Source organism: Manis javanica, chromosome 15, assembly GCF_040802235.1.
Source record: "Manis javanica isolate MJ-LG chromosome 15, MJ_LKY, whole genome shotgun sequence".
NCBI lineage: Eukaryota > Metazoa > Chordata > Mammalia > Pholidota > Manidae > Manis > Manis javanica.
This window is the reverse complement of record NC_133170.1, coordinates 39,870,586-39,889,874: the sequence shown is the minus strand read 5'-3', so window position 1 is coordinate 39,889,874 and position 19,289 is coordinate 39,870,586. Positions and strand designations below refer to the sequence as shown.

At 42.3% G+C, this 19,289-nt stretch overlaps 1 long non-coding RNA gene across 5 annotated transcripts in view; it reads left to right on the top strand.

Annotated features, from left to right (window-relative positions):
- Positions 1-301: 301 nt before the first annotated feature.
- Positions 302-19,289, top strand: part of LOC108408715 (uncharacterized) — a 28,524-nt gene continuing 9,536 nt past the window's right edge. The window contains exons 1-2 of one of the 5 annotated variants that reach the window (XR_012125415.1): positions 302-5,555; positions 10,856-11,002. This is a non-coding gene — a long non-coding RNA (uncharacterized lncRNA). Of the gene's footprint in view, positions 11,003-19,289 lie in introns of all 5 variants that reach the window. The other 4 variants (XR_012125417.1, XR_012125416.1, XR_012125414.1 and 1 more) reach the window with 4 other exon arrangements.

Genomic DNA, 19,289 nt, shown 5'->3' with positions numbered 1-19,289 from the left:
TTCCCTGAAAGCTTCAAGAATGTTTTACTCTTTAATAGTAGATATAAGCTGCTATGCAAATTCCATTAAAAGCTCTAAGATCATTTGCATTAAAAAATATGGAGAGTCCCCCATGTTTTTTTAAAACATACAGCATATAAATTAAAGAAGACCTGGTGGTTCTCAAAAAAATCTATTACAACCTTTCTCAAAAGTGGTCACACGTTTGTCCATCTAAACTTTTACAGTGAAACCTGTTTTTCTGGGAGAAACATAATCTTGTCCAGATTCTACAGTTTAATTTTTAAGAATAAATTTTGGTTTGTTAACTAAGTGCATTTAATCAGCTGAAAAAAGCTTTGTTACCATTCTGCTTAGGATAAATTAAGAAAACAAATAATCAGTAACAACTTTAATCATTTGTTGGTTAGAGATTTTTCCACTTATAAAAATATATGGAATAAATAATTCAATTTCTCAGGCCATGCAATCATTTTCAATAACAAAATATTTCAAAGGCAAATAAAGGTTATACAATTGTTAAGAAACTTTAGCTCTTAGTCTTTTTAATATTACGATTTCATGGCAACTCACTGAGACTTTAAGCATGAGAAACTGCTTTGATCTTTCAACATTAAGAGCAGACTAACAGTTAAAGAAAACTGTTTAACTGGAAACGAGATTCTAATTTTGCTGTGCACTTGATATCAAGACTCACTTGCTTTAATTTCACTAGGCACGACTATATCTGTAAGAATATAGTAATTTATTCTTCATTTGCCCCATGGTCTCAAGCACATAAGCCAGTGAGAATTATGCCTGGGCTTGCCTGCGGCTTGCCTGCGTTTATCTCACCTTATTTCTAAACATCCTGACCCTCCCCCCAAAGCAACAGGCTGAGCGGATCTTCCACAACAAAAGGCACCACGCTGTTTTCTCTCTTTAAATAAATAGCTGTACTTTAGAACAAAGTTACTTTCTTTTATCACAAAACACATTCTTTAGCATGCAGAAGAGTTTTCATTCTTTATACTTTTTCTTATTAAAACGTACATCTTTTAGCATAGAGAAATGTTTTCTTTATTACTTTAAGTAGTTTTAATTAGAACTTAAAACCATTAGAAACTTTAACTTCTAGTGAACACTGAGAAGCAGGACACTGCAAACTGTCAAACTAACATTCTCTAGACCGACAAACTTACGAACACATTCTACAATTTCTGCAACCATGAGCTTCACAGCACAATCTCCCAGCAAACACAGAGCACATCTTCTCAACTTAACAAAACTCTAAGGCTTTAAGTTACTACAAAGATTCTCAGGCTTCAGGTAGGCATACACACTGCAACACACAATTAAAAAGGTGTTCACTTGCCACACTTATTCAGCTCACCTACCTGCAACAACTACGCTAGCCTACTCACAAGACCCCCACTGAACACTAGACAAAGCCAAGCTTCTAAGCATTCTATTCTTAAAAGATTTAGCAGATAACATGACTCAAATGACTCTAGGTAAACTCAGGCAGCCTACAACTACCAAGACATGCCCGCCTTAGGCAAACTCAAATTAGCTTTAATGCTTAACACTTTTTTTTATCAGGTTTTCTGGAAGTTTTACAATACTCAATTTTCACAAGCGCTTGTCTTTAAATCAATTTCATTAACACCATCTGGAGGTAGAAAGATATATTCATTTACACACTTAGGGGGTTGTCTGAGTCTGTCCCATTGTCAGTATAACAATTATTAGGCACGTGAAAGACACAAAAAACAGAGACACACACAGATTAGACACACAGCGGACGCTTTTTGTTTTCTTCAGATTTTTGACTAAAAACCGAAAAGAATCGGTGGGTTGATACTCTTGGTGCCCTAAAATCAACCCTATCTCATCAGATTCACCTTGCCGGAAAAACAGGTGAGAGGCTACCAGGCGTCCCTGGCCCTCCAATCTCCCCGAGGCGTCCCCCAGGGTTGCAGCCTGCGGTGCTCCAAGTACGTCTACCAACCGCGGTCTCGACCCCTTTACGGGATCGGGACGACTGCCAGACAGTGGGTACCCCCTTTCAGAATTCCGACCGGTCTCGCTGAAAAACAGAAGACAGAACACAGAAAACTCAAGGCGCCACTAATCTTACCTCTTCCTCCAAGAGCGACTTCGGGAGTGAAGCGGGGTGAGCGCATTATCCCGGATGAGCCCCCAAATGTTGGATTCTCCCAGAGGAGGACACCGCCCCAAATCACTCACGAAAGGCGTCTCTTGATGCAACAAGCAAGAGGAATTTATTCAGGAACCAGCTAGCTGGGGTCCAAGTTAGCCCGACGCAGCGGGTCTCAACAAGGACCCCGAGCAGTCAAAGCCGGAGGTTTTTATAGCATTTTCTAAAAAGACAGTATTGTTCTACAAGCACGTAACAGGGTTTTTTTTCCAAGGACGCATAAATCTTTGGTTGGCACCACAACCCGGGGGTTTCACAAGATAAGAACACCCTCAGCCATACAGTGTTTCAGCAAGATAGGCTTGGTATGTATGACTAACTGACCAAGGTTAGCTGTCTGAAGGCCGCAGCTGCCCACCACCTGGTGTTTATGATTAACTTGTTTTTCACCTTGTTTTTCAAGGGCTTTCTGAACATATTCAGAAAGTGGCCTCTGAGCTTCTCAAGATGGCTGTGCTTAGGCTAACAGGCTAACCTGTTGTCTTCACTGAATGCTTAGATCCTACAGTCCTACCAGCAGGTCCTTGACTCACAGTGACCTGTAGGGCTTCTGTAGCCACCAAGACTGTTTTTTTCTTGGCTGCATGAGGAAATCTGGGCTGTTCTGGGATGTGACCTCATTGTTTATCATTATTTTTAAAAGATTCTGCCTCCCTTCTGTAGGCTGAATCAGAGCTGGAGACAGCAGGGTAGATGTGTGAAATAAACTCTAGCCAGGGTTACTATAACCTTGAACACCCAAACAATGGGCCACATGTCTACCACTTGTGATTTCTTGGCAGCGTGGCTGAGCCTGAGCTCTTCCATTTTTACCTGCCATCTGAGATGGGAAGGCATAGGAAACAGCTAGTCTGTTAACGTTTACAGTGTAAAATCCAAGTGGATAGGGAGGCATGGATTTACAGGCAGTCCAGGCTTAGCCATCAGAGAAAGACTAGGAAATACATGTAGCCTGATGTCTGATGATCTTACAGTATCCAGATGCTTTCAATGCAGAGTTCAACTTTCCCTAAATACTAGGCAGTCCCTGGAAGGGGAGTGGTGGGGTGCTGTAGGCCACTGAGGCGTAGGAAGACAACAGTCCCCAAGATGGGGGGCTGGGATTTACTTCTTGGATGTTCTTGCACCATGTCCTAATTTGCAAGGGCAGGACTGCCTCCAAAGTAGGCTTTTGAGAACCGTGTGTGATCTCCTTGAAAGCATGGGATGATCCCTGAGGGAGCATGTACAGGCTAGACATGACTCTTGACAACAGTGGTTTGCTATTAAGCAAGAGTGGAGCAGGCAGAAAGGTAGGTCTCCCCTGACTTTAAAGAGGAGGCAGGGCTGGACTCCCACACAGAGAATTCTCAGTGCCTGCAGGAGCCTTCCATCAGGCCTTGTGTTCAGAAGACTGTGCATCCGGTCATTTGGTGTGTAGATCCCCCAGGCAATTCTACAGTTTTTAGAAGGATACGGTGGTGAGGGCACTGGGAATGTATTGAGTAAACTGGAGGTAAGTTTGGAGGAAATCTTTGAAAGGTTTTCTTAGAGGCTGAAACTGAAGGTTATGCTCCTGATTTGGGGTGGTTCACATGTGTGATGGAGATTGGATCCCAGCCCAAACTCTGCAGTACACTCTCTGTGTGATCCTGGACAAGTTCCTATTATTCACAGAAGGACAGGACTGGATTAGTGTTCCCTGAGATTTTTTCAGCATACTTAAATTAAAAAATTTTTTTTTAAATTCAGAGATTTTTAAGATTCTCTGATGGATACCAGACATGCATTATAAAATGGAGGTTTTGCTTGAGCCAGTTACACACAGCCTCTGAAAAGCCACACAGCTGGAGGGAAGTAGAAATCTTGAACATCCTACACAGCCTCCTTGTTTTCTGAACAAGAGAGTTCTTGGAGTAACCAAGCTCCTGGCACCTGCAAACGTAACCCAATGGAGAGCCAGGTCATCAGCCCAAGAGAGCTGTAACCATACAATGTATTACCATTTAAAAAGCCCATGCTCTTGGCACAAGACTGATTTATGTTTTAAAGTACATTTGCATATTGATATTGAAAGACCCACACACAGCTCAGTAAGTAAATCAGATACCTTTGAGCCGCTGACTCTGGCAGCGCCCCAGCCCAGCAACACGGTCACTCTCAGAGTGCAGAGTTGAGCTTATAAACCAATGAAGATAATTGTGTCCTTGATTGGGGAGAAATGTGCTGTTGAAAGTAATTGTCTGCCTCTTAGCTCGGACTGTATGGAGAGGCCAGAAGCAGTTTCAGAAAGAAGGCCGAGGGGAAGTCCCTTGAGTTTTGGGGCATTCACACTTTATCTGCAGGAGTCAAGGAGAAAAGCATGAATCCTGAAGAGGCAGCTTTGCATCAAAGATTGGAAGGCTTGCATTGTGAGAACTGGTATGATCTGCTTTGTAGTCTGTCCAGTATTTGTTGGCTCTGCTCTTTCCTAATGATAGCAATTACCATATGCATTTTATTGATTGTATTTTAAGTGTTTCTTCTGAAGGGACTTGTGGCTGCTTGTATGTACATTCAGTTCAGTAGGATACAATAAATAGCTAAGAACAGTGGGTCAAAAGGGAAATAAATTTAGGGAGTAAGATGAAGCCAGAAGTAAAGTTAGCACATGAAGTGTACATCATACAGTCTTTGCAATTACTCGAAGTGAGTCACTCTGAGCTTCCTAGCAGCCAATGTAAAAAGGGAGCAGGAGTCATCATCAGATTTATAGTTTCCATAGAATGAGAACGTTCGGTTAGACAACCAACAGATCCTTTTGGTCATTGTCCATAAAACCTGGAGTTCAGGGCTTTAGTCTTTAAGCAGCAAATACCTCATAGTAGAGGCAGTGCCAAAAGCTTTGACAATCAGGAAAACATAATACAAGGTTATGTTCTTTTTGATTTTAAAGAAATTGCTTAAGCCAGAACTTATGCCATGTGGAGACCCACTTTGGTAGAGCCCAGATTTTCTTCAGGGAATTCTTTGGACAATCAAATGGCCAGTGTTCTAGGTTCTAGGGCAGTGGGTCTTAACTCTGGTCATGCATCAGAAGGACCTGGGAGCTTTGGATAACATTGAAACCCAGTTCCCAGGGCATTCTAGTGTGTAGCCAGAGATGAGGACCAGCGCCAAGAGCATGGGTGGATTTTTTCTGTCAAGAAAAACCCAGAGTATCTGCTACCAATCACTGACCATAGCCGTGGCCGGCAAGGTGTCCTTACTGTTACCTGATTGTTTGCGATGGAATTCCTGCTGAGCACTGGGGAAACACGCACCTGGAGAGAGCGAGCAAGCTAAGCTGCATCAGATTGTTGGACTTAGCCATAAGTCCAAGGACACCTGCCCACAGGTATGACTGAGCTCTTTCAGAATGGGGTGATGTGTTGACATGTGCTGTGACTCCAGTTTGTTGGGTGACCCACCATGCCAGTGTGCCCAGGCTTACCAGGTCATGGGACATTGCTAAGCCAAGAGAGTCCCAGGCAGACTGGGACTGGTTGGACACCTGCTGGCTTGGCTTCTTCTCAAGAGAGGGTCAGAGAGTTGAAAGGCGTGACCTGACCAAGGAGGATGAGTCAGGCCGAGACAAGGTGGGGCTGTGACCTTCTCATGGTGGTCAGCTGTGGCCTTCTTTCTAGTACAGCTGCCAGATGCAAGGTTCTGTCCCCCCACCTCTGTTCCTGCCTCCCTGAGACATGGCTGAGTCTGCTCCAGATACCAGCAGGGGCCCAGGGCGCTGGAGCCTCGGAGGCCTGGTCCCTAAATCCCGAAGACCTGTTCTGTTGGCACCTCCACGACTGTGGCTTTCCTCCAAAGTCAGGACACCGGGTTAGAATCTTGTCTTTGAAAATCAGGTGGGCGGCCCCTGGCTTACAAGTCCTCAGATAACGCGGGCTCCCCACGGGCACATGGTCCCCTGTGGGCAGGGCTGGTCTCCTGCGCCCTAGCGCAGGGACCCGTGCTCAGAAGGACTCATGCTTGCTTTAAGGTTCTGCTGTCACCATCTTTGAGCAAGGGGCCCTACACTTCCTTTCACATTGGGCCCTGCAAATTACGAGGCCAGTCCTGCCTGCGGCCCTGGCCCAAGGGCACACCTTCACTGCACTCCGGCAAACTGGCTCCTGCTGCCTTTGCCAGGGGCACCACCAGGGAAAAACAACAGTAAAATGGGGAGATTTCACCTTGGGACTCACATGCTTGGCCAATTCCAGTTCACTTCCAAAACCTCTCAAATTTCCAAGAGGTGCAGCCCCAAATCTTCAGTTTGGGAGAGGTTCCTGGGAGGCTCTGAGGCATGACAAAGAATGGGCTCCAGTGTTCTACAGCCGAGGTGGATTTTAAGTCAAAAGAAAGAAAGAAATGAAAAGGGAAGAAGCTGTGAGATATGGTAAGAGCGTGGAGTTGCCGAGCCTGGAGGCAGAACTTCAGGGCACTGCACTCAGCTTGCAGTTAGTTCCCTCATGGGCCCCAACTGGGGGAATGCCTGAGATTAAGAGAAAAGTATGTCTATCACAATTCCTGTGAACAACTTCTTTGAGCCCTGGGCCTGCTTTCTGGCCATCTTTCAGCCTCTGCTGCCCTTTGCAGCCAGGCTAGCTGCCCAGGAAGAACCCCGAGACCAGCTCTAAAGCCTTATGCCCCTGCTGGCCTCCCTCTCAGGTCTCACGGCTTCCCGAGTGCCTACCTTCTGCTCAACCCCTCCAGCTCTAAGTTTGTTTCTGATTTTGACTGATCTTGGTCCATGATCCTTGGATGACTCCCTCGGGAACCCTTGTGAAAGACTCGAGGCAAACAATTGCCTGTCCCTCCAGGTCCAATCTGCTAGTCCTTTGTGTGATTGGGCACCTGTCCAATCTGGTGTCTTTGTGAGGGTGAGGAAACAATGCCCCTAAGCAAGTCTCTCAGTAGTGAAATGTACAGTAGTACCTGCTTCAGGGAAGGCTGGATCTAGGCTCTCTCTCTCAGTCTTTGACTTCCTCTATGAGTGCTTAGAGTTGCATCTTTTGATGCCAAAGGAAAGGCATGGTGACCACTCTCCTTCCCTCTATCACATGAGCCAGGAATTTGATAGACATGATCTGCCTCCTCTAGGGTCTCCTATCATCTGATGCTGATGTCTGATCTCAGTGTGATTATAAGTGTTTAACAACCAGTTCTCACCAGGGCAGTGGGGTGGGCATCCTGACTTGTGGATTTACCAATTTCTGTGATGCAGATACTATCATTATGGCCTATTTCAAGCTACTAGTGCTGTATCTCTCAACACAGAGTTGGGAAAAGATGTAGAGTAGTGCACCATTATACAGCATTTCCAGATACCACACATGTAATTACCCTCAGGCACACAGATAATAATAAAATGTGGTAAAATGATTATGAAGTGATGACTTTTGAGTATTGATTACCTTTCTTTTAATATAATTCATTTAAGTATAAATTTATAAAATATAACTTTTTGATAATGAGTATGTATAACAACCAGCTAACAAGACTCCTGAAATTTAACAATGGGCTCTTATGAGCTAGTACCAGCTGGCTGTAGCACTTTGCTGGTTCTGGAACCCAGTTAAGTGATTAAGAGTGCTGTGATCAATTAACGATGTCTGCTACGGAGACAGATGGGAAAAGAGGTGGCATATGTGTCACCTGTTTACCTTTGTTAGAATGTCAGTGATTTTATGAAACCAGTTTTGCTGTTTAATTGTAGAAAGCCTGGTATCACCAAATGAATGGCACAGTTCTTCCTGGGAAGGAGCAGGTAGCTCTAGTCCCTGGCTTATGATGGTTCTGCAGTGGTGTCTGACTGCATCTCATTAGCATTGTCCAAGTCCTGGAGGGGAAGGAGTGAGAACCACCTGGGGAGGAATTTCTCATTTTTGTCCCAAGGTGCTAACAGTTCCATTAATACTGCACACTACAGAGAAGTCAGCGGCTGAAATGTGTGCCTGAATAGCTTTTCAGCTCCATTTGCTTGGGTAGAGGGAGGGTTTAAGGTCAGAATTGCACAGTTTAAGGTCTCACTGAGACTCCATGCTGGCTTTGCCTTTTTCCCTTTTGTTTTTCCTGGTGGTATTTGCCAGCAGCTGAGTTCAGGGGTCTGGCTGAGTTCAAAGGGAGAGGTCCTTAGGGGAAACATGGAGTTAATGGGACTTCCTGAGTGTCAAAAGTCTCTTAACAAGCTAGTAGCATTTGGTATCCTTTGGTTCAGTGACTGTGACTTGAGGACTTCCAGATATTGCTTTTGGACTGAAAATGCCTCCCTGAGAACTAGAGACCAAGCTTGCTTGTTTTCCCTCTGTCTTGGTATACCTGTGGTTACTGCAAGAACCTGTCCATGGTGGGTGCTTGATAAACTGTCATGCCAAGCTGACCAGTTGGAGGGTTACAGTGGAGAGTCATTCTTACCAACAGACATTTTTTTCAGCTCTATATTGAGTAATGATTTCCATATAGTAGATACACACCTCTTACCTGCAGAGCTCAGCCCTTTGTTGCGTAGACAAATGAAATACCCACATGACTGCCCCCGATTGAGGTGTAGAATGTTTCCTTCACCCAAGAAAGTGACCTACTTTCCGTCTAATGCCACCTTCCCCAGAGGTGATCCCCTTTCTGAGTGTGTCTTCACTTGGGCTGCCAGAATAAAGTATCATTGCCTAGGTGGCTTGAACAACAGAAATTAATTTTCTCATGGTTTTGGAGGCTAGAAGTCTAAGACCAAGGCTCTAGCCAATTCAGCTCCTGGTGAATGCCCCCCTCCTGGTCTGTAGATGGCGGCTTTCTCACTGTGACCTCACATGACCTCTTCTTTGCATGTGCAGAGAGAGAGCCCTCTGGTGTCTCTTCCTGCAAGGTCGCTAATCATCTTACCAGATCAGGGCCGCTCTCTTAGGACCTCCTTTAGACTTACCCCTTGCTTAGAGGCGCCACCTTCAACTACCGCTGCCCCTGAGGTCAGGGCTACACACAGGAATGTGCTGGGGGCCCGCACATTCAGTCCGTTGGAGACCTCTGTCACACAGATGGGGGCTGCTGATCTCCACGCTCTTTTGCATCTGGCTTCTTCTGCTCAGTGCACCATTTATGAGGTTCATCCACAGTGTTGCATGTGCCAGTGCTTCATACCTTTTTGTTGCCAAGTCATATTCTGCTCTGCAAACCATAATGTATCCGATCTCCTCTTGGTGAACATTTGGATTGTTTCCAGTTTGCCAAGAGAGATTTATTCTGTGTAGGGCATTATTACATTATTCCTGGGCTACCAAAAAATGTAAATGGGCCCCTGCCCATCAGGAACTTATGCTTGGGATCCACACTTAAAAAAATAGCTAAGAATGCACCAACATAACAAACAAAATATGACTCTGACTCACTGAACAGAGCCTGAGTCGGGGACTCAGGAGGGCGTTCTTAAGGAACACCAGTGAAGTTGTTTGTAAACACACACACTTAGAAGATGAGCCAGCTGCCAGAGAGCCAAAGCAGCTCCCCGTGACATCAGAGCTGGCAGGCAGGTGGGCCTGCTACATGGGGACCTCTGGAGAGCCTCATAAATGCTTCAGTGCCTATGTTCCAAGCCAAAGAGGTTCATTAATTGGGAGTAGGGTGAAAACATCCCCCTCAGAACACAGCTGGCTTCTGCTTTGCTTCTGTGGTTTCCCCAAGAGGGTGGGGAGGGAGAGGCTTGTCCTCTGTCCTCAGGACAGTGAGGTACTACAGGCATGGCCAGCAGGGACTCTCCGTGGCCAGGTGTAGATGCTCCAAGTGGCAAGAAGGCAGGGTGGGCACAGTATCGGTCCTGGGTCCCAGCTTGGAGTCTAGTGGGTATATGTCCAGCTGCTCTGGCCCAGGGGTGGGTTTGGGTGAGTCAGGTAGAGTTTCCGGCACCAAGGGCAGTGCCATAAGGAATGGGCAGCCGGAACTTGAGAGCCCCCCTGGGGGATCTGAGGGTCCACCAGGGGTCTATGGGCAAAGCTGCCCCCTGTCCATGAGTCTGAGAGCTCAGGTCCCATGTGTTTCCATAAACCTTGAGAAACTCACCTCCCTGAGTCCTGCCCTCCAAGCTCCGTCTACTTCTCAGGGCGTTGCCTCTCCCTGCCCTGGTCGTTTAGCATGATGGAGCTGAGAGTGACCTTGGGGCGCCTGAGCATGGGGGTGGGGGTGGGACAGAACGGATTAGCTTGGGAGGTTTCAAGGAGGCTGCTCAGGGAGATCTCCTGACCACACTTCCATGATGATGGTGGTGACTAGCTGTGTAGTATCAATAATTCCACGTAATATTGCTGTTCCTCTTGCTTGGTATCAGACTTTCTTTTTCACAATTTTTTTCACTGAAAGGACAAAAACCATGTTAGATAAAATTTGTTGAGAGAAAGAGAGAGCTTCTTGGTTAATGACTAATAACCCTCCTCACAGACACTTCATTCATGTCTGTCTTACCCTCCCAGTTCATATTTTATATGCTGCTTTTCACAGGTTCACCTCAGCATTTTTCATGTGGCTGCAATAGTCTTAATAATGATTACACTTCACAGCTGCATAATACTTAATGTTGATGTACCTTAATTTTGTTTTTTGTTGCTGAATATTTTTGTGTCCAGATTTTGCTATTATCTGTAACTCTGCAATTAAGAGAAATTTTACCCAAAGGTGCCACTTCTGACAGCCCTGGGGGAGGCCCAAGGTGTCGTCAGTGCTTGAAGGAGAGGAAGATGAAGAGGACTCATGACTCAGACCAGCTTTTTGTGGATCCAGAGGGAACCGGAAGTGGAGGTGCAGTGGGGCAAACTGCCCAAAGTAAAAATTTTTTTTTAACTTTATTCACTTCTACTTTATTGAACTTAAAAATGTTCTTGTTCCCCCAAAGTGAAGAATAAAATGGTAACAAGAAAACAGATTTGGACTTAATAGAAGAATTTTTAAAAATGAGATCAAATAATGTGTTTGTACATGGACTTCTCTTTACTGATTTTGTTCATTTGTGTTTGGGCTGGTTTTGTTTAGTTTTTCCTTTTTTTTTTCTTGGCTTAAAAGAGGCCCTTTCTGCTGAATACTTGTCTTTTCCCAGTCAGTTGAGGACTGTTGTAGATGCTGATCTCTGACCACATTGTGTCTGCATCTCTTTATTTTTTTTATTATTTTATTTCATTTATTTATTTTTTTTGAGAGGGCATCCCTCATATTTATTTATTGATCATATGGTTGTTAACAACAATAAAATTCTGTATAGGGGACTCAATGCACAATCATTAATCAACCCCAAGCCTAATTCTCAACAGTCTCCAATCTTCTGAAGCATAACGAACAAGTTCTTACATGGTGAACAAGTTCTTACATAGTGAATAAGTTCTTACATGGTGAACAGTACAAGGGCAGTCATATCACAGAAACTTTTGGTTTTGATTACGGATCATGAACTATAAACAATCAGGTCAATTATGATTATTTGTTTGATTTTTATACTTGATTTATATGTGAATCCCACATTTCTCCCTCATTATTATTATTATTATTATTTTTTTTTTAAATAAAATGCTGAAGTGGTAGGTAGATGCAAGACAAAGGTAGAAAACATAGTTTAGTGCTGTAAGAGGGCAAATGTAGATGATCAGGTCTGTGCCTATAGACTAAGTATTAATCCAAGCTAGACAAGGGCAACAAAACATCCACGGATGCAGATTTCTCTCAAAACAGGGGGGGTGAGGTTCTGAGCCTCACCTCTGTTGATCCCCAGTTTCTCACCTGATGGCCCCCCTGCAACTGTGCCTGTCTTAGGTTGTTCCTCCCTTGAGGAATCTTTTTTTTTTTTTGAGAGGGCATCTCATATTTATTGATCAAATGCTTGTTAACAACAATAAAATTTAGTATAGGGGGGTCAATGCTCAATGTACAATCATTAATCCATCTCAAGCCTAATTCTCGTCAGTCTCCAATCTTCTGAAGCATAACGAACAAGTTCTTACATGGTGAACGAATTCTTACATAGTGAATAAATTCTTACATGGTGAACAGTACAAGGGCATTCATCACAGAAACTTTCGGTTTTGATCACGCATTATGACCTATAAACAATCAGGTCAAATATGAATATTTGTTTGATTTTTGTACTTGATTTATATGTTGATCCCACATTTCTCCCTCTATTATTATTATTATTTTTATTTTTAATAAAATGCTGAAGTGGTAGGTAGATGCAAGATAAAGGTAGAAAACATAGTTTAGTGCTGTAAGAGGGCAAATGTAGATGATCAGATGATCAGGTGTGTGCCTATGGACTAAGTATTAATCCAGGCTAGACAAGGGCAGCAAGACATCCACGGATGCAGAAGATTTCTCTCAAAGCAGGGGGGGTGAGGTTCTGAGCCTCACCTCTGTTGATCCCCAAATTCTCACCTGATGGCCCCCATGCGACTGTGCCTGTCTTAGGTTGTTCCTCCCTTGAGGAATCTTACCCGTCTCTGGCTAAACAGTCATCTTCCGGGGCCATACAGGGAAATGTAAAGTTGGTAAGTGAGAGAGAAGCAATATTGTTTGAAAAGGTTAGCTTTTTACTTCTTTTGCAGATTTATGCCCTGTGGCTTCTATGCCCAGCATTTGTCTTGAGGTATCTTTACCACTTGGAAGAATTATGATACTTGGTAATTTCGATATGAGGCACGAATTCTACTTAGGGGTTGTAATTAAGAAGGAAGAAGAGAAGCTATAGAAGTAGCAGATGGAAGAAAGCATGGGAAGATTGATTATTTCTTTGACATATCTTCTTGTAGTGTAACATAAGCATGTATAGGTTTTAAATTACTAATTAAATTGTATGCACACATTAACATAATAGGAATATTACAGCTACATAACCAAAGCAGACCTACAATTAACAGCCATATCCAGCGAAACCAAGAAAACCAGTTAGGCACCCTAGGCATTTGTGAAAACTTATGATATGATGGATATTGTCTAACTGAATTTGAATAGTTTGAGAAAAATCAGACAAATTAAAACAGCACATTCCTGGAAACTGTTCACATCCCATGTGTTCTTTTAACAGTAGATAAACTATAGTCGCAAGATTTTGGAGTGCTGCAACTTGCACTTCTTCTAATTCTTGGTTGAGTTCTGACAGTATAGATCCAGTCAAATTTGTTGTTTTACTGTATGCACAGGCCAGCTTATATATCTCCTTCTTCATTCCAATGGCAAGTCCAGGAACCAGTGGGATGAATGCAGCTACAACTGCAACAGCGCCAGGATCTTTGTTGAAGTTTTTTGATGATCCTCTTCTGGAATGACTCTTCCAGAGGATGTTGATGTTGGAAGTTCTTCTTCAGATCGTATCTTAATTCGTTTTCTGGGTAGCCAAATGAAGCTTTGATCATCTGTATAAACACAAACAAACCTTTTGCCCACACTTTGATATGACCTTTATACCATTGTGAAGAACTTATTGGAGATCATCACACAGGAACTGCTTTTTTTTTTTTTTTAAAGAGAAAGGAGTATTATCAGAAAAATGTACTTCCATAGCTGATCATCTGACACCCTTTAAATGATAAAAATTAAGGATATTTAAAGCATGCGTTAATCGGTGATTTGCAGTTAGTTTTATCCTACCAGGGAGTAATCCCACTTTTCTTTATTTTTTTTTGTTATCATTAATCTACAATTACATGAAGAACATTATGTTTACTAGGCTCTCCCCTATACCAGGTTCCCCCCACAAACCCCCTTACAGTCACTGTTCATCAGCATAGCAAAATGTTGTATAATCACTACTTGTCTTCTCTGTGCTGTACAGCCCTCCCCTTTCTCCCAGCCCCCACATTATGCATGCTAATCATAATACCCCCTTTCTTATCTCCCCCTTATCCCTCCCTACCCACCCATCCTCCCCAGTCCCTTTCCTTTTGGTACCTGTTAGTCCATTCTTGGGTTCTGTGATTCTGCTGCTGTTTTGTTCCTTCAGTATTTCCTTTGTTCTTATACTCCACAGATGAGTGAGATCATTTGGTATTTCCCTTTCTCCACTTGGCTTATTTCACTGAGCATAATACCCTCTAGCTCCATCCATGTTGTTGCAAATGGTAGGATTTGTTTTCTTCTTATGGCTGAATAATATTCCATTGTGTATATGTACCACATCTTCTTTATCCATTCATCTACTGATGGACACTTAGGTTGCTTCCATTTCTTGGTTATTGTAAATAGTGCTGCGATAAACATAGGGTGCATCTGTCTTTCTCAAACTCGATTGCTGCATTCTTAGGGTAAATTCCTAGGAGTGGAATTCCTGAGTCAAATGGTAAGTCTATTTTGAGCATTTTGATGAACCTCCATACTGCTTTCCACAATGGTTGAACTAATTTACATTCCCACCAGCAGTGTAGGAGGGTTCCGCTTTCTCCACAACCTCACCAACATTTGTTGTTGTTTGTCTTTTGGATGGTAGCCATCCTTACTGGTGTGACGTGATACCTCATTGTGGTTTTAATTTGCATTTCTCTGATAATTAGTGATGTGGAGCATCTTTTCATGTGTCTGTTGGCCATCTGTATTTCTTTTTTGGAGAACTGTCTGTTCAGTTCCTCTGCCCATTTTTTAATTGGATTATTTATTTTTTGTTTGTTGAGGTGGGTGAGCTCTTTATATATTCTGGACGTCAGGCCTTTATCAGATCTGTCATTCACAAATATATTCTCCCATACTGTAGGGTTCCTTTTTGTCCTATTGATGGTGTCTTTTGCTGTACAGAAGCTTAATATAGTCCCACTTGTTCATTTTTGCTGTTGTTTTCCTTACCCGGGGAGATATGCTCAAGAAGAGGTCACTCATGTTTATGTCTAAGAGGTTTTTGCTTATGTTTTTTTCTAAGAGTTTTATGGTTTCATGACTTACATTCAGGTCTTTGATCCAGCTTGAATTTACTTTTGTGTATGGGGTTAGACAATGGTCCAGTTTCATTCTCCTACATATAGCTGTCCAGTTTTGCCAGCACCATCTGTTAAAGAGACTGTCATTTCACCATTGTATGTCCATGGCTCCTTTATCAAATATTAATTGACCATATATGCTTGGGTTAATGTCTGGAGTCTCTAATCTGTTCCACTGGTCTGTGGCTCTGTTCTTGTACCAGTACCAAATTGTCTTGATTACTATGGCTTTGTAGTAGAGCTTGAAGTTGGGGAGTGACGTCCCCCCTACTTTATTCTTCTTTCTCAGGATTGCTTTGGCTATTCAGGGTCTTTGGTGTTTCCATTTGAATTTTTGAACTATTTGTTCCAGTTTGTGGAAGAATGTTGCTGGTAATTTGATAGGGATTGCATCAAATCTGTATATTGCTTTGGGCAGGATGGCCATTTTGATGATATTAATTCTTCCTAGCCACGAGCATGGGATGAGTTTCCATTTGTTAGTGTCCCCTTTAATTTCTCTTAAGAGTGACTTATAGTTTTCAGGGTATAAGTCTTTCACTTCTTGGTTAGGTTAATTCCTAGGTATTTTATTCTTTTTGATGCAATTGTGAATGGAGTTGTTTTCGTGATTTCTCTTTCTATTGGCTTGTTGTTAGTGTGTAGGAAAGCCACAGATTTCTGTGTGTTAATTTTGTATCCTGCAACTTTGCTGTATTCCAATATCAGTTCTAGTAGTTTTGGAGTGGAGTCTTTAGGGTTTTTTATGTACAGTATCATATCATCTGCAAATAGTGACAGTTTCACTTCTTCTTTACCAATCTGATTCCTCTTATTTCTTTGTTTTGTCTGATTGCCGTGGCTAGGACCTCCAGTACTATGTTAAATAACAGTGGGGAGAGTGGGCATCCCTGTCTTGTTCCCATATCAGAGGAAAAGCTTTCAGCTTCTCGCTGTTCAGTATAATGTTGGCTGTGGGTTTACCATATATGGCCTTTATTATGTTGAGGTACTTGCCCTCTATACCCATTTTGCTGAGAGTTTTTCTCATGAATGGATGTTGAATTTTGTCAAATGCTTTTTCAGCATCTATGGAGATGATCATGTGGTTTTTGTCTTTCTTTTTGTTGATGTGGTGGATAATGTTGATGGATTTTCGAATGCTGTACCATCCTTGCATCCCTGGGATGAATCCCACTTGGTCATGGTGTATGATCCTTTTGATATACTGTTGAATTCTGTTTGCTAATATTTTATTGAGTATTTTTGCATCTACATTCATCAGGGATATTGGTCTGTAATTTTCTTTTTTGGTGGTGTCTTTGCCTGGTTTTGGTATTAGGGTGATGTTGGCTTCATAGAATGAGTTTGGGAGTATTCCCTTCTCTTCTATTTTTTTGAAAACTTTAAGGAAAATGGCTATTATGTCTTCTCTGTGTGTCTGATAAAATTCTGAGGTAAATCCGTTCGGCCCAGGGGTTTTGTTCTTGGGTAGTTTTTTGATTACCGTTTCAATTTCTTTGCTCATAATTGGTTTGTTTAACTTTTGTGTTTCTTCCTTGGTCAGTCTTGGAAGGTTGTATTTTTCTAGGAAGTTGTCCATTTCTTCTAGGTTTTCCAGCTTGTTGGCATATAGGTTTTCATAGTAGTCTTTAATAATTCTTTGTATTTCTGTGGAGTCTGTCGTGATTTTTCCATTCTCGTTTCTGATTCTGTTGATTTGTGTTGATTCTCTTTTTCTCTTAATAAGTTGGGCTAGAGGCTTATCTATTTTGTTTATTTTCTCAAAGAACCAGCTCTTGGTTTCATTGATTTTTGCTATTGTTTTATTCTTCTCAATTTTGTTTACTTCTTCTCTGATCTTTATTATATCCCTCCTTCTGCTGACTTTAGGCCTCATTTGTTCTTCTTTTTCCAGTTTCGATAATTGTGATGTTAGACTATTCATTTGGGATTGTTCTTCCTTCTTCGAGTGTGCCTGGATCACTATATACTTTCCTCTTAAGATTGCTTTCACTGCATCCCACAGAAGTTGGGGCTTTGTGTTATTGTTGTCATTTGTTTCCATATATTCATTGATCTCTATTTTAATTTGTTCGTTGATCCATTGATTATTTAGGAGCATGTTGTTAAGCCTCCATGTGTTTGTGAGCCTTTTTGTTTTCTTTGTAGTATTTATTTCTAGTTTTATACCTTTTGGTCTGAAAAGTTGGTTGGTAGTATTTCAATATTTTGGAATTTACTGAGGCTTTTTTTGTGAGCTACTATGTGGTCTATTCTGGAGTATGTTCCATGTGCACTTGAGAAGAATGTATATCCTGTTGCTTTTGGATGTAGAGTTCTATAGATGTCTATTAGGTCCATCTGTCCTAGTGTGTTGTTCAGTGCCTGTGTGTCCTTACTTATTTTCTGCCCAGTGGATCTATCCTTCAGGGTGAGTGGTGTGTTGAAGTCTCCTAAAATGAATGCATTGCACTCTATTTCCCTCTTTAGTTCTGTTAGTATTTGTTTCACATATGCTGGTGCTCCTGTGTTGGGTGCATATATATTTAGAATGGTTATATCCTCTTGTTGGACTGAACCCTTCATCATTATGTAGTGTCCTTCTTTATCTCTTGTTACTTTCTTTGTTTTGAAGTCTATTTTGTCTGATATTAGTACTGCAACCCCTGCTTTATTCTCTCTGTTGTTTGCCTGAAATATGTTTTCCATCCCTTTACTTTTAGTCTGTGCATATCTTTGTGTTTGAGGTGAGTTTCTTGTAAGCAGCATATAGATGGGTCTTGCTTTTTTATCCATTCTATTACTCTGTGTCTTTTGATTGGTGCATTCAGTCCATTTACATTTAGGGTGATTATTGAAATGTTTTATTCTGTGCTCTTTCGTGTTTCCTTTAACTGCTTTTAGTTGGTAGTTGATTTTATTTTTTTGCCTTTAGTTAGTATTTGGTTAGTCTGCTTTCTTTGCTGTGATTTTATTTTCTCTGGTGACATCTGTTTAGTTTTAGGAGTGCTCCTGTCTAGAACAGTCCCTCTAAAATACACTGTAGAGGTGGTTTGTGGGAGGCAAATTCCCTCAACTTTTGCTTGTCTGGGAATTGTTTAATCCTTCCATCATATTTAAATGATAATCGTGCTGGATACAGTATCCTTGTTTCAAGGCCCTTCTGTTTCATTGCATTAAATATATCATGCCATTCTCTTCTGGCCTGTAAGATTTCTGTTGAGAAGTCTGATGATAGCCTGGTGGGTTTTCCTTTATAGGTGAGCTTTTTCTCTCTAGCTGCCTTTAAAACTCTTTCCTTTTCCTTGATCTTTTCCATTTTAATTATTATGTGTCTTGGTTTTGTCCTCCTTGTGTCCTTTTTGTTGGGAGTTCTGTGTATTTCCGTGGTCTGTTCAATTATTTCCTCCCCCAGTTTGGGGAAGTTTTCAGCAATTATTTCTTCAAAGACACTTTCTATCCCTTTTCCTCTCTCTTCTTCTTCTGGTACCCCTATTATATGGATATTATTCCTTTTGGATTGGTCACACAGTTCTCTTAATATTGTTTCATTCCTGGAGATCCTTTTATCTCTCTCTATGTCAGCTTCTATGCATTCCTGTTCTCTGGTTTCTATTCCATCAATGGCCTCTTGCATCATCTTATCCATTCTGCTAATAAATCCTTCCGGAGTTTGTTTCACTTCTGTAATCTCTTTCCGGGCATCTGTAATCTCCCTACAGACTTCATCCCTTAGCTCTTGTATATTTCTCTGCATCTCCGTCAGCATGTTCATGATTTTTATTTTGAATTCTTATTTAGGAAGACTGGTTAGGTCTGTCTCCTTCTCAGTTGTTGACTCTGTGATCTTTGTCTACCTGTAATTTTGCCTTTTCATGGTGATAGAGATAGTTTGCAGAGCTGGCACGAGTGATGGCTGGAAGAACTTTCCTTCTTGTTGGTTTGTGGCCTTCCTCTCCTGGGAGAACAGTGACGTTTAGTGGCTTGTGCTGGGTAGCTGCACGCAGACCGGGCTTCTGATTCCTGCCCGGCTGCCAAGGAGTTTATCACCGCTGTTGTTGTGTGCGTGCCCTGGCTTGGGCTGCTGCTCCAAAATGGTGGAGCCCCATTGGAGGGGGAGCGGCCGAGAGGCTATTTATCTCCGTGAGGGGCCTCCGTGCTCCCTGCTGCCCAGGGGGTTA